We start from the raw sequence: 15,561 nt of genomic DNA on the forward strand, positions 1-15,561 counted from the left end.
TCACTAATGCAACTTCCCCTTAATACATACCTTTTAGTACAAATTATTTGATTGGAGAACTGCATCACAAAGTTCAGAGAAGTGCAGATTTTGTAGGTTTCCGTCAAAATATGAACTGAATCTGATTTGTCCCACATCCCTCACTGGCATCGTGGAAGTCTGCAGTTGTTGATTGATGGCAGCTATTGACTCAGCAATTACATTATTGGACAGAGGTGCCCCCTGCCATTACTTCCCTCACTTATGGGAAAACTCTAGTTCCTCCAGATATTGCTCAACTACAACTCTCATCATCTCTGACTACCCCTCAGCCAAAAACACTTGAAGGACCACATATTTTCCACCCTTATCCCATTGATTATTGAAGTTCATTTAACTTCAGTAACCACCAGCAGTGACAAGTGAAATAGTTGGAACTACAGTCTCCCATTGACTGTTTGCTCCATATCCTGGTGAATTTCCAAGTGGACCTTAGTATGCCCCCCCACACAAATGAGTGGCTGGTTTGCATTTCATTCTATAGCAAAATCAATCAATAAATAATTGGTCTTGTGGATTCTGTTGTCATGAAGGTCAAATGTGCCTTCTAACCTTGACACTGATGGGCCGGCTATCATTGGCAGAGATCCTGAGAGGGTTTTGGTGCCATTTGTCTCTTTGCAAAGGATTCACAGAAACATATGGAACCCCCCCCCCCCATGTTTCTTACATATATACAGACTCATTCCCTACCCATCATAATGGAATACATTTCATTAGAGGTCCTTTTATTCACCATCAGCCAGTTGCTCTGGGGCAGGTCTTATGGGCCAACTGCTATTTTCAATACCATCATTAACAATACAGTGGTACCTCGGGTTAAGACCTGGTTCCGGAGGTCTGTTCTTAACCTGAAACTGTTCTTAACCTGAGCTACCACTTTAGCTAATGGGGCCTCTCGCTGCTGCTGCATGATTTCTGTTCTCATCCTGAAGCAAAGTTCTTAACCCAAGGTACTATTTCTGGGTTAGCGGAGTCTGTAACCTGAAGCGTCTGTAACCTGAAGCATCTGTAACCTGAGGTACCACTGTACACAAAATGCAAAGATTGCCATGTGGGAGGGTGGGCATAAGGAAAAATTCCAAACTCCACAGCTGGGTTGTTGGGATCAACCCAAAATATCACAAAATAATGAACAAGTTTTTAAAATATATCTATCTATCTCCAATTTGCTTTTTTATTACAATACTTTATTGCAGTAAAAAAAGATCTGATAAGATAAGGTGTGTGTGTATGCACCCCATCTCACCTTGTTGGGGGGGCACCTTTTTCCTCTTAGCGCACTTGACCTTGGAAATGTTTAGAGAGTACAAGACAAGAAAAATGTCCTATTTTCCAGCACTGTCATCCATTACTCAGCTGAGCGGAGACTTGCCATCCAAAAGTGGGAGAGGAATTAAAAAAGAGAGAGACTCAAAGGGAACACAAATTACATTTGCTGTGATCAGATAACAAGGAAATACAGTCAAGTCCCCCTCATGCCCTGAGGGGAAACACGTCTAATTACACATTCAGCAGTGCTAATATTTCCTTTAAGGCAGTGCATAAGGAGACAAAACCAGGGTGGCAACTTGCAAAGACTTTTCTTCCCTCCATCTCTCTTTCTCTCTTTCTTTTCCCCTTTTCCCTGACCCCAGTGGTTATCTCCTGATTTATCAGCAATACTAGATGGATTTTTTCACATCAGTAGGCACCATCCAGAAAAAAAAACCAAAACAAAGCAAAGCAAAACAAAGCATAACAATCACAAAGAAAATCCAGGAAAAATAAATCAATGTCCACAAAGAAACTGACCAATTTCGGAAAGACCAATTTATTCATAAAAGCTATAGTCTGCAAGAGGCACCTTCCTTCTCTTCCATCCATAATATCATTGAATGGTGGCCCAAGACACAGCCAGAGGAAATGGTTGTTTGTTAGGTTTTCTATTGTTTCTCTCTGAGAGCTTCAACTTTCTTTAGCTTATGTTCTCCATCTCTTTCTCACACACACCCCACTTTACATTTCAAAAAAGGCTTCTTAATGAATTCTGGCTGATCACTATCCTAATTAATTTACGATAGCAGCGAAAATGGAGCTCGCTGAATAGATACAGGGGGGTAGGCTGGAGAGAGGGCTCCCCTGTGCTCTGCCTGCAAAGTCCAGGCTGCTGCTGCAGGTAAACCTGTTCCATACTTGGGGATGTGTCCCACCATTGCTCTTCGAAGGTCGCAGTTGCGCCTTTATGGGAGCAGCGTTTTGCAAAAGACCCAGGCGACGACACGCTCCTGCAATCTTTCTTGTATTAATTGCTCATTCTCCCCTCAGGGAGATTGCATCTCCTATCTTGAATATGAGAGAGAGGTTGTTTGGGTTTCTTTTCAAAGGAGCAAATGAGTTTTCGTTGTCAGGGAAAGAAAGGCTTTCTTAAATTCTTCTCACTCGTGCACCGGAGATGTGTCAAGTGCTCCAATAGCTCAGGTTTTTTTGGGGGGGGGGGGCAAATGAGGTCAAGGAGTCAGGAAACTGATGGACTTACAGACTTAGCACAGCAAGAGCTTCCAATAGTGGTTGCCACACAAAATAAATAAGAAATGTTTTGATGAAAATTCTGTAAAGTGGCCTCATTTTTCTCAAGAGCGTGGTGAGGTGATAAAGAGGAAATTTCCCAAGGAAAATGAATATTTTGAGAAATTTTGGTTTAGCATTGGCATCAGGACTCCTTTGACGGGTGGCTAGCTCCTTGTGATGAGAAAGCAAGAGAGAAGAGGGGAGACAGACAAACAAAAGAGCTGGCAGTCTGGGAAAGAGGAATATGCACAGACCAAAACTTGGAAGCCAACCATACAATGCACAAGGGCTGTTGACAAGGCAAATGCCCAAGCCTAATGAGAGGTATTTATAAAGAGAACAATCCAGGTCAAGAAAGACCAATGGGCTACATAGAAGTGATGTTATAGTGCAGCCTTTCCAACCTTGGTTCCCCAGATATTGTTGTACTACAATTCCCATCAGCCCCAGCCAGCATGGCCTGATGGCCAGGGCTGGTGGGAATTATAGCCCAACAACATCTGGGAAAACAAGGTTCTGACAGGCTGTTTTGGTAGAATATGGAAAAGCAGCAACATGGCCTTTCTCCTCCAATCTGTCTCCTTTTACTCTTCTGCAGTCATGCAGACTTAAAGGTAAAGGTAAAGGTACCCCTGCCCGTACGGGCCAGTCTTGACAGACTCTGGGGTTGTGCGCCCATCTCACTCAAGGGGCCAGGGGCCAGCGCTGTCCGGAGACACTTCCGGGTCACGTGGCCAGCGTGACATCGCTGCTCTGGCGAGCCAGAGCCGCACACGGAAACGCCGTTTACCTTCCCGCTGGTAAGCGGTCCCTATTTATCTACTTGCACCCGGAGGTGCTTTCGAACTGCTAGGTTGGCAGGCGCTGGGACCGAGCAGCGGGAGCGCACCCCGCCGCAGGGATTCGAACCGCCGACCTTTCGATCGGCAAGTCCTAGGTGCTGAGGCTTTAACCCACAGCGCCACCTGCGTCCCCATGCAGACTTAGAGTGCCTCAATTCAGGTCCTGGATATGCTTGACTTGAAAAGGAAGGAAGGAAGAACCCATATTAGAGGTGGGGAAATCATTTTGGTCACAGAGCATGGTTGAGAACATAAGATTGTGCATCTGCAATTTCTGAAATGTGCAATTAAATCTTCATTTCTGTGAGACTCTTCCCCCGCCCCCTGAAATTCATTCCTGACCAATATGTTTGCAACCTGGAAACTGTCAAAATGTCGTAAAAGGGAGGGCCTGTCCTGGTAAGATATGCACCACTAAGTGAAATTGCTTCCTCGAAGCAGCAGGAGTCTGTTGGGATAAGTATTAAATAAAGCAGATGAGCCTTAGGACATTTATTCCCTCTGATCATATAACGCCCAAATCCTTTAGAGCTTTGCTCATCCCCTATGGAGACTGAATTAGCTTCTTTACACAGACAAAAATAACAGACCCTTCATCCCTATTACAGAATAACTCCCCCTCCCTTTCTTTATGTCCCTATGGAGCTTTGTCCATTGTCACAGGAAAAGAATTGTGATTATTACAGCTGCAGTGTTAGATCAATCAATCAGTTAGATTAATCAATTAGAAACATTTGGATTGACTAAAAAGGTGCCCAGAAAAAATCAGCCCGCAGATTATTATCTTTTTAAAATATTAATGCAAGTACTAGTTAACACTGCAGATGGCAGGCATCATCTTAGTAGAGGTATTCCTTCTTGAGAGTGAGCAAAGGACAAAGCGATCTTGCATTTCATCCCATTAGAACTATTATTTTGTATGCAGTTATATGTGGATTGGATCAAGTAAGAAATAAACAAAAACTCATGCAAAAAACCAGCCAAGATTTATTTAATTGGTGCCAGCCCTATATTTTAATAAAGTTTCTTCCCACCGCAGTGACTTCTAAGGATAGTCAGGGATTGTCAAAATGGTGCCCTCCAGATGTTATTGGACTCCCGCTCCCATCAGCCATTAGCTGTGATCAAGGATGATGGGAGTTGTAGTCCAGGAGCATGTGTGGGGCACTGCATTGTCTACCGGTGATGTAAACAAATAAAAATCTTAAATGTGCATGCTTGAAAGTTGTTTTGTTTAGTCGCTTAGTCGTGTCTGACTCTTCATGACTCTTCATGACTATGGATCGGTTTGATCTTCTTGCAGTCCATGGGACTCTCAAGAGTCTCCTCCAGCACCATAATTCAAAAGCATCAATTCTTCGGTAATCAGCCTTCTTTGTGGTCCAGCTCTCACTTCCATACATCACTACTGGGAAAACTACTTGAAAGTAAGTCCTATTGAAATAAGTTGAATTTCCATTTAAGTAAACAAGGTTAGGACCAAGGCTGTAAGAGCTGTTGGACTATGTTTGTTCGGTTCTATGACAAGATATGAAGGTGCAGAATTAGTAAGCTTGGTTTTTCTGGGTCTCTGCACCATCCCATCTGAGAAGATGTAGCTGGTTTTTTCCTTTAATTTGTTTTTTAACGGCTGAACAGGGATATTCCTGCCTGTCAGCCTGGCTTCTGACAATATCCCTTGCTGCTTATCTTTCACTCATCCTCTTCACTCCATCCCAATACTGGCAGCTGTGTCCATGTCACACCACCTCTGGTGAGGCAGGCGGGGAGATTAGCTGTGCCTGAAGCTAGTGCCAGGACTATATCCTGGATTAGCCTGGCAACTGCTCCATGCTACTAAGTCACTTTGGGCTCATCCAGACTTCCTTTTGCACCACACTTTCCAGGCACACATTCGTGCTTTAAAGCTCCACCTCTCTCTCTCTCTCTCTCTCTCTCTCTCTCTCTCTCTCTCTGTGTGTGTGTGTGTGTGTGTGTGTTTTCCCTTTAAGCATTTTCCCTGGAAAAACTCTCATTTTACCACTGAATGGGAGCAAACAGCCATCCACAGAAACCCATTTGTTGTTTGTGCCGGGTTTTCATGGGTAAAGGTCTGGGACCAAAAAAACCCCATACTTGGACACAGAGCTTTAAAGCCCAGATCTGTGTCTAGAAACATGCTGCAAAAGGAAATATAGATGAGCCCTTACTGTGTGTCAGAGTTGTAGCATTTTTGGGGAAGGTTTGTGAAGAACTAGTGGTACCGCAGAATGCAGGGAAGGGGAGCAACTCATAAGCACAAAGGTCCCCATTATTTCGACTGTTAAAATATTCAGATGGGCATGTGGCATAGGCCTCCACATGGCTGTACTATGACTGTGACACCTCTGACTGCACACTTGGGCAAAACACCTGCAGGGGTTTCTTTTTGAAGGGAAGTGATAGGAATTTCACACACCTTTGATGGGTGGTGAATATTTCATCTGAACCAATCCTCCTGTGGGGAGAGCAATGTATTTACCAACAGATAGTGAACACTTGCTTGTCTAGTCACACACACACATATCCTTTCTATTTTTGAGGGGGAGAAATAAGCATCAAACAGCAAGGTTATAAACCAAAAACAGAGCATCATTAAACACACACATACAAACAATAACAAAATATAATAGTAGCCAAAAATACAAAGCAAAGCAATATCAAATCAGTGAAAAGCAACCAAAAAAAGTGAGGTTTGTGGGGGTTAATTAAAGGGTTGCAGCCAATATGAGTCCTACTCAGAGCAGACCCATTGAAGTTAATGGAGATGACTAATGTAGGACAATTAATTTTAATGGGTCTATTCCAAGTACATGTTAGTTGGATATAACTCGCAGCCCAGTGAGAGAGTACTTGGGGGTTTGCAATGCGTGGGCAAACCGAGTGGAGATTCTTACATTTTAAAATATAAGATACCTCCATGACTTGCATGCAAAAGATGTTAAAATGTCACCTGTCTCTTGAGGATCAAACCAGCCTTCAGATCCAGACATCATCTGCCACTAAAATGGTATCATTTAAGAATAAAAATGCCGAATTCTTAGAAGGAATACCTTCAATATCAAACTTACTGCCTTTTTTTTTGGACAGATTTTATAGTGTTCCATACAAATACAGTATTCATAGGGAAATGTGTGGATTACGACACAACCAAACCATTTGTCATATATATTCATATATATATATATATATATATATATATATATATATATATATATTCATATATATATGAGAGACACACTGTTCTGGCTGTCAAGCAAGACTAGGGACGAAAATGACTGAAAATATTCTTTCCTTCTACCTCAGTTGAGGGAAGGAAAGTGTTAAGACCTGCCACAGTCCTAATCACTGTATAAAGAGGGGACATCTGGAATGGGATGCTTCAAAATCCAAACAGATGCTCAAACCTAGCCCACCAGATAGGGCCAACAGCCGAGGCAATTAGGAAAAAAATGTCATTAATTCCATCAAAGGTAATTCCTTCATATTAAGTTGAATTACACTAGCCACGAATTTGGCCTACAGTTTTAGAAGTGCAGAAAGTTTCTATCTTTTGAGTACATGTTTGCTCCTTGCCATCAGAAAATCATGCTAATTTGAAGGCCAGGAAGGTCATTTGATGCCAGACCTATTCTTGTGTCACTGCCACCTGAGCTCACCCCCCCCCCCAGACTGGGGGCTTTCTATTCTATTTCAGCTTGTTGCTGGAATAGAATTGTAGTCACTATTCCTATAAAAGTGAGCAATGATGGGACCAAGTATATCTCTCTTGGGAGCTATTCCAGATGCTTAATGCCAAATATACCCTCTTTGAGTCCCTGCATACTGTATATACAAATCACAGGGGTGACAACTTGAATAAAATATTAGGGAGGGGGTCTGTGGCGTTTGTCCTCCTGTGTGTGACATCATACTGGGTTCATAGGGAAAGGGTTAACTAATTGTAAAATGACTAACCAATGGGAACCCAGGCATCAGAGTTAACTGTGTAAAAGGTTTAAACTGCCAACCTAGCAGTTCAAAAGCACGTCAAAGTGCAAGTAGATAAATAGGTACCGCTCTGGCGGGAAGGTAAACGGCATTTCCGTGAGCTGCTCTCACTTCAGTGAGAAGTGGCTTAGTCATGCTGGCCACATGACCCAGAAGCTGTACGCCGGCTCCCTTGGCCAATAAAGCGAGATGAGCGCTGCAAGCCCAGTCGGTCACAACTGGACCTAATGGTCAGGGGTCCCTTTACCTTTACCTTTAAGGTTTAAGCACAGAGGTTTTTTGAGGGAGTTAGAGTTGTTGAGAAGACAGTCTGAAGTTAGAAGAGACAGAGAAGATAAGTCTGTGGGTTGGGCTAGACTGGTGTGAGAGAGTGAGAGGATTTGTTAAGAGGAGTCAGTCAAACAGTTGATAATCAATCAGAAGGTATCAGGAAGGTATAGGCAACATAATTCTGTGCAACAGATTTTCCCCATCCTCTCCTTTCCCTTGCACCCCTGCAAAATCTGTTCTAGAGGATCAAGGGACCCCATGGAGAAAATTTTAGGGGTATGCAGGGAGAGGGGATGACGGGGTACGTCCTGTTTTGTGAGTGGAATGCCACTCACACAGGGATACAACCCTTAGTAATTTGCAATATTCATTAGTATAGGAAATGTACACATAGGAGATGTTGCCTTAAATATCACTGGGTCTCGGGGGTGAGCTGCTGACAGCTACCATGTGGCAGCCACAACTTGTAGGGCCTTTACAGAGGAGAAGGAAGAGACTAAAGATTCCATTGAATGCATGTTACATAGAACTGGGAATGTAATCCTGGAGAACTTAAGGTTAACACACTTTGCATTGCTTTTGTCTGACTGTTCAATTAGATTTTTATCGCTGCAGCTGCTAAAACAAAGAGCTTTCTCCTCAAACTGATGAAGTGAATTTGAGTGCTCTCCCTTTCTCCACCTGCGATACACATTTGGATTTAAATCCTTTCCCTTCGGAGAGTTTCAATGAACTTTGACCAATTGCAATAATTCACTTAATTTATAATTCACAGGTTGTTACATCACGACCTCGCAATTTGGAATCCATAATTCATTAATTCATTAATTGCAATCATGACTGTAATGTATTATTTTGGTATTTAAACATGGAGTCATATAATAGGATGCAGAGTAGTTCTGAAAACCTGCATGATGTTGGATACAGTTGTCATTGATCATCTGTGGAGCACTTTAACTGTGGAAAAGCACCGTACAACACAAAGCTCATCCAGTCTTCTACCCATAGACACACAAATGCCATCTTTTATTTGTTTTAGGGATGCTTGAGGATTTCATTTCATCTGTATTTTAAAGGGATGTGACCTGGTTTGCACTTCCCAGACTAATACCCAGAGCAGAATGCAGTTATGAGTTGGCTTTCACACTCCAGTGACTTTTGCTAAACACTTCTTGGCTCAAATAATGTACCAAATGCACATAAAAAATGTATGCTTTAGGTTAAAATCCACATAAAATGTGTATTTTAGGGTAAGATGAATACAGCAATGTATATTTTAGGATAAAATGCGTGCAAAATAATGTACATTTTGTACGTTCCTTGAAAATCACAGATTGACACTGAAATGGCATGGAACAGATTTATGAATGAACAGATGTGAAACTGACACAGATTGAAAATAGACTGATTCATAGCCATCTCTTACATGATGTTTTTCCCTGTCCACCAGGCAAGTAGCATCTTTGATGTGGGGCAATTTTAAAGAGGAAAATAGCATGGAGAAAGGGGGTTAATCCCCTCCCTCAGTGCTGTGATCCTGATTTTATTTGCACTCCCCCACCCCACCCCCAAAATATCTGCGGTTGCTCTTACATTTTTTAAAAAAGTTGCACCCACACATGCGCAAGATCTTGGGGGGTAATTCACCGTTGTTTCCTGTGTCTCAATGAGCAGCTGAGCAAAATAAGAATAATAATTTAAAAATAGAGATTTGCTGAAAGCCTTCAAGTGAGGTTATTCTGGATTGCACTTGGACTGTTGCAAATATTTCCAGTTTCCACTTGTCAGGCTGAAAACAGTGACTTGGGCCCAATGTAGACATGTTCATTCAACTTTGCAAAGCCTCTTGAATTTATCTTAGCTACCACAATTTTCACCACCTGGTTCTACTTCCTTTTTCCTGGATTTGCACCATGAGTGACCTCGGTCAATCAGGGTTCCCACAAGGCTGAGTAGCCACTTGGATTTGGCAACATGATGACATCACTAAGAGCAAATTAGGTCAGTCAAGACAGTTGAGACTGAAGGCAGTGCTTGCTTGATTAGGCACGCAGGAAGCCCTAGCCTAGACAATCAGGGACCAGGCAGTGAACAGGACATCACTAAGCTACATAGACAATCAGATTTAGCTACAGCATGGCACCACTTAGGGCAAATTAATTTAATTAAAGAAAGTGAATGAGAAGGTGCAGCAGATGGTAATAGAAACAAGAAATGGAAGAACGTTCTTGCAAGCAATATTGAAAAAATCAGGGATAATACATTTAAGAGAATTTCCCTCCAAGCAATAAATGATTACTACTTCCATGCAGCAAGGGGGTATGTCTGAACCATGTGAGATGAAACAATTGTGTGGGACTTTGGCAATCAAGTGGCTTTCAGACAGGGTGCAAGTAGTTGGGCATGACACATGAGCTTGCCTTCACTCATGTTGTGTTGCTTTTTACCCCCATGTTGTTGTTGTTTAGTTGCTTAGTCGTGTCCGATTCTTTGTGACCCCATGGATCAGAGCACGCCAGGCACTTCTGTCTTCCACTGCCTCCCACAGTTTAGTCAAACTCATGCTGGTAGCTTCGAAAACACTATCCAACCATCTTGTCCTCTGTCGTCCCCTTCTCCTTGTGCCCTCCATCTTTCCCAACATCAGGGTCTTTTCCAGGGAGTCTTCTCTTCTCATGAGGTGGCCAAAGTATTGGAGTCTATTGGATCTGTCCTTCCAGTGAGCACTCAGGGCTGATTTCCTTCAGAATGGATAGGTTTGATCTTCTTGCAGTCCATGGGACTCTCAAGAGTCTCCTCCAGCACCATAATTCAAAAGCATCAATTCTTTGGTGATCAGCCTTCTTTATGGTCCAGCTCTCACTTCCATACATCACTACTGGGAAAACAATAGCTTTTACTATACGGACCTTTGTTGGCAAAGTGATGTCTCTGCTTTTTAAGATGCTGCCTAGGTTTGTCATCACTTTTCTCCCAAGAAGCAGGCGTCTTTTAATTTTGTGGCTGCTGTCACCATCTGCAGTGATCATGGAGCCCAATAAAGTAAAATCTCTCACTGCCTCCATTTCTTCCACTTCTATTTGCGAGGAGGTGATGGGCCCAGTGGCCATGATCTTCGTTTTATCCCCATGCTTGCCCCTAAAGCCTGGGCTTGTAACCATGCTGCTGCACCTAAGAAGTTGTCTTCTTCTACCTCCAACACCAGACTTTGTGTTTTGTCATAGAGTTCTGCAGACAAAGCCCCATTCCCCTGCTGAGTAGGAGCGGACCTTTCAGATCAGATCTGCAGTATTTCTGGACCTCTGCCTGCAAAAAGAAAAGAAAAAAGACCACAGTCCGCCTTGGATCTCACTATGCAAAGCGCACTTATTGAAATCAGCTGAATTAAAGCTTCTCTTTCAATATTTCTTTTCCACATGGGTTACTACTGACAGAAACTGTGTGGAGTGAAGATGCACTCCCTGCCTAACTCTGTTAATGGATTATAATTCTGCACTGCAAAGCCACCTGCTGTTCTCTTGCACTCTTTTTCACCCCACCTCTGCTGTTCTGCCTGCTTTAGCCATGCACTGCATGTTTTCAAGCTAACATACAGAGAGGGGGGGATATTATTTTTTAAAGACTATGGGATACCTGTATTCAAAAGTTGCAGTCTCAAGTTGAAGGAAAGCACACACAACCAGAAGTACCATAACTGCCCTACTATATACATATGTAGCATTTCTATCCCATCTTTTTCTTCAAGAAACTCAAGGTAGAATGCATGGTCTCCCCTTCCTCATTTACTGTAATTCCCACAACAGCCTTGTGTAGGCTAAGAGGCAATGCCCAAGTTAACCCAGTGAACTTCATGACTGAGTGGGGATTTGAACCCTGGTCTCCTGGGTCCGAGCTGGACACTCTAACCACTGCACCACACTGTCTCTCTTGTATATAGCTTTGCCTAATATACTTATTTTTGCAAGCAACCTCCCTACTATGATGCATCTTTATATGTGTCTCCCCCCCCCCCAATATAAGCATTTCTATGCACACTCCAGACTAGTATATATATACTTGTACATATTACTTGGATGGAGAACTGCCCTGCAAAATTCAGAGAAGTGCAGCTTCCATAGAATGACTGCAGATTGGTTTAGGTATTGTTTCAGGAAGTGGAAATTATGTAGTTTCACCTTTCAGTGTGAAATGTATTGAATTCCTCCTCCATGCTTACCAGGGAACAAATAAATTTGTTTCGGGGCCTGGTTCCATGCAGTGTGCTCCCATCTGGTGATCCTCAGCACAGGTCAGCTGAGGCAGAATTTACATGACTGGTTGGCTTGCGTGAAACATAGAGGTGCTTTTAAAATGGAATTGTCCCTTACGGGACAAACTGGGTACATCTTGAAGTAAGTAAAAGAATAAACCCATCTTGGACCTAATCTAATTAAGTATCTTGTGTTGTTGTTTGTGTGGCTCATTCATTTCTCTCTCCTCTTTCCCTCTCTTGTAACCAGCTGTGACCTAGAGGTTGCTTGTTGTATTATAAAAAGGTTTTTTTCTGTCTGTGTTGTACAAGCAGGAATAAGGGAGGCAGGAATGAGCACATTGTCTCCCTGCTAATTAAAAAAGATGCCTGGAGGTTAGCCTCTCTCGCACTCGGGAAACTGAAAAACAGAATGATGAACCCCATTTCAAAGTGGAATAATAATAAAAAGTGTGTTTTGAATTTCAAAGGAACTCATAATTATTGGAAGGACCAGTGCTTATGGCACACCTGATGCATATGAAGGCCTGGTGTCACAGATGGAGAAAGTTTCCAATGGTAAGAAGGTCTTTACAAGCAGGTTAGAGGGATGGTGATAAAACAACGCCATGGAGGTAAATTAAAGCATATCCTCTATTTTATTTTTTATTTCTTTCCTATTGAACCATCTTTATGCCCCAGTACCTCAACATCTTCTGGACAACCTCTCCTGATATGAATCTCTTCTACCCTTAGATCATCATCTGAAGTCTTTCTTTAGGAAGATGATGGCAAGGGAGGGCATTTTTAGTCGTGAAATCCCCATCTGTCGAATGTTCTCCCCAGTGAGACCTACCTGGTGCCTTCAGTGATGTATTTTTTGGTGCCAGGTAAAACCTTACCTCCCCTCCAGGTTTTTGTTGGACTATGATGGTAATGTTTGCTGGTAGTTGTGCTGCATAAGCTTTCTGGCGCTGTTATTGGGGGTTACTTGTGTGTTTTTTATGAACTGAATATGTTTCTGTGTAAATGTTTTTTCTGTAAATGTGTTTTTTATTATAATGTATTTTTTTACTTATGTTCTTAAATATGTTGCAAGTCGCTCAGAGACCTTTTTGTGTAGCGAGTGCCTAACAGCTTCAAATAGTGATGATGATTGACATCTTCAAATATCTTAAAGGCTGTCACCTAGGCAATGGAACAGTAGCTAATGGGCTCAAATTACAAGAAAGGGAATATCAGCTAAATATTAAGTAAGTCCTGAGGGTACAAATTGTTGGACGGTGAGACAGACTGCCTCAGAAGGGGGGCGTCCCTCAGTGGCCTTTCCTTCATTAGAGATGTGCAAGCCGATCTTGATGATCAACCTCAAGCATGCTGATGCAGCAGATGGACCCGATGGTGTTTGATGTCTGTCTATCCATTTATCCATGATCAGCATGAAGGGTTGACATTGTTGGGGGGGGGGGGAATTGGGACACCTGCTGGAGCATCTGTGCCATGTTGATCTCACATCCACCTTGCCACACCGCCTCTCCAGCCCAGGATGAAGCAGTGACTCAGCAAGAGGGAGTTCAGGGAAGCAGTGTAGTCCCACCACACTGTCCATTGTTCACACCTACAAAGATTCTATTTTTTTTTTTTTTTTGTGCATAATTTTTATTGGTTTACAAAATCAAAATACAAACAAACATAACAATTCTCTACATATTCTATAAGAAGATGACTTCCTTCAGTCTTACCACGAATCGTCCATACTACTAATAAACATTATTTCTGCGTTTCTTTGTTTGTAATGCCATAAGTCATTTCCATTTGTACATTTCCTTTTGGACATTACCCTTTACCTCTTACAGAGCATCTTTGAAGCCCACCAGAGTTATCTGATCATCAATTAGATTTTCCAGATATTTTGTGAAACTTTCCCAGTCTTTGACAAACCTCTGATCCTTTATGTATCTGATTTTTCCTGTCAGCCTGTCCCTCTCCGCATATTCTAATAATTTCGATCTCCAATCCTCCAATGACGGTATACCCTCTAATTTCCAATTTTTGGCTATTAAGACCCTTGCTGCTGTTGTTGCATATTGGAATAGCTTATGATCTTTCTTCTTGATCTCCCTTCCCACCAGACCCAGCAGGAACGCCTCCGGTCTTTTAACAAAGGTATATTTTAACATTTTCTTCATTTCATTATATATACTCTCCCAAAACCCTTTAACCTTTTGGCATTCCCACCACATATGGTAGAAAGTTCCCTCCTTTTCCCTGCACTTCCAACATTTATTGCTAGATCCGTACATTCTTGCTAGTTTTGCAGGGGTCAGATACCAGCGATAGAACATTTTCATTAGGTTCTCTTTTAATAACACACAGGCCGTGAATTTAAGGTGTTGGTTCCAGAGTTTTTCCCACTCTTCGAAATAGATATTGCGACCCAGATCTCTAGCCCAATGTATCATTACTGCCTTAACTTCCTCGTCAACTAGGTTCCAATCCAATAATTGTTTATACATTTTGGACAGAGTTTTTGTATTATTTTCCAAAATCTCGGTTTGAAATCTAGAACTCTTGTCAGCATAACCTTTATCTTTAACATCTTTCCTAAACATTCCGTTTATCTGATGGTAATGCAGCCAGTCATACAAACACCTACAAAGATTCTAATCTCTCTCTCCCATCCCACTGCCTGAGCCTCCTGACACTTCTGCTCCACTTCAATGTTGTCTTGAACAGGAGATACTCAGTTTGTCTTTATTTATCTTTGCTGCAAAATAAAGTGGATGGAATGGGGAGGAACTATCATGTTGTGTTCTATCAACTGGGTCTGGTGCTCTGCCTCTTACAGTGGTCAGCTTGTAAGCAGAACAGTGGAGAGGAGAGATGTCCACCACCGCCTCTTTCTTTTGCCCTGGAGACAGACAAGTCAACATCTGTTGACCAAGAGGGCAAGGTGAAAAGTGACACCTTCAAACTACATGACAGGGGATTTCAGGTAAATATTAGGGAGGACTTTCCGATTGAGTTCTTTGACAGTGGAACAGACTGTCGTGAAGGTGGTGGACCATCCTTCATTACAGACTTTCATAGTAAAAAATTATAAAATAGTCCAGTGGCACCTTAGAGACCAACTAAGTTTGTTCTAGGTATAAGCTTTCATGTGAACTTAGTTGGTCTCTAAGGTGCTACTGGACTTTTTTTTTTTTTTTTTACTGCATCAGACCAACATTGCTACCTACCTGATGTGAGACGTCAGCGGAAGCCTGCCGGACCCCATCCAAAAGCCAGACCTGAATCTAGACTTTCATAAGTAGAGATTGGATGATCACCTCACAGAGTTGCTGGAGCAATGCATTCCCCGCATTGGCAGGGTGGGGCTTGGACTGAATGAATGAATTTATTATTTTGGTCACAGACCAGTTCCAGGGGCTTGGATTAGATAGCCTTTGAGGTCATTTCCAGCATTATTCTATATTCCATGAGTAGAGGACTTTATTCAGCCCAAAGGCCATATTCACTTCTGTGCAACCTTCCAATTGTCACGTGTCACAGCGGTTGAGGGTAAAAGGCAAAAATGAATGTGACAGATAATTTGACTGCACAGTAGGCTAGTTTTTTCACACA

At 42.3% G+C, this 15,561-nt stretch overlaps 1 long non-coding RNA gene across 2 annotated transcripts in view; it reads left to right on the forward strand.

The window, feature by feature from the left end:
- LOC310832269 overlaps nt 1-15,561 on the forward strand; it is a 40,489-nt gene that overhangs the window by 3,810 nt on the left and 21,118 nt on the right. Inside the window, exons 2-3 of one of the 2 annotated variants that reach the window (XR_014558227.1) lie at nt 12,429-12,516; nt 13,478-13,568. This is a non-coding gene — a long non-coding RNA (uncharacterized lncRNA). Of the gene's footprint in view, nt 1-12,428; nt 12,517-13,477; nt 13,569-15,561 lie in introns of those variants that run through there. The other variant, XR_014558226.1, reaches the window with a different exon arrangement.

Source organism: Podarcis gaigeae (genome assembly GCF_964106915.1).
Source record: "Podarcis gaigeae genome assembly, chromosome: 15".
Taxonomy (NCBI): Eukaryota; Metazoa; Chordata; class Lepidosauria; order Squamata; family Lacertidae; genus Podarcis; species Podarcis gaigeae.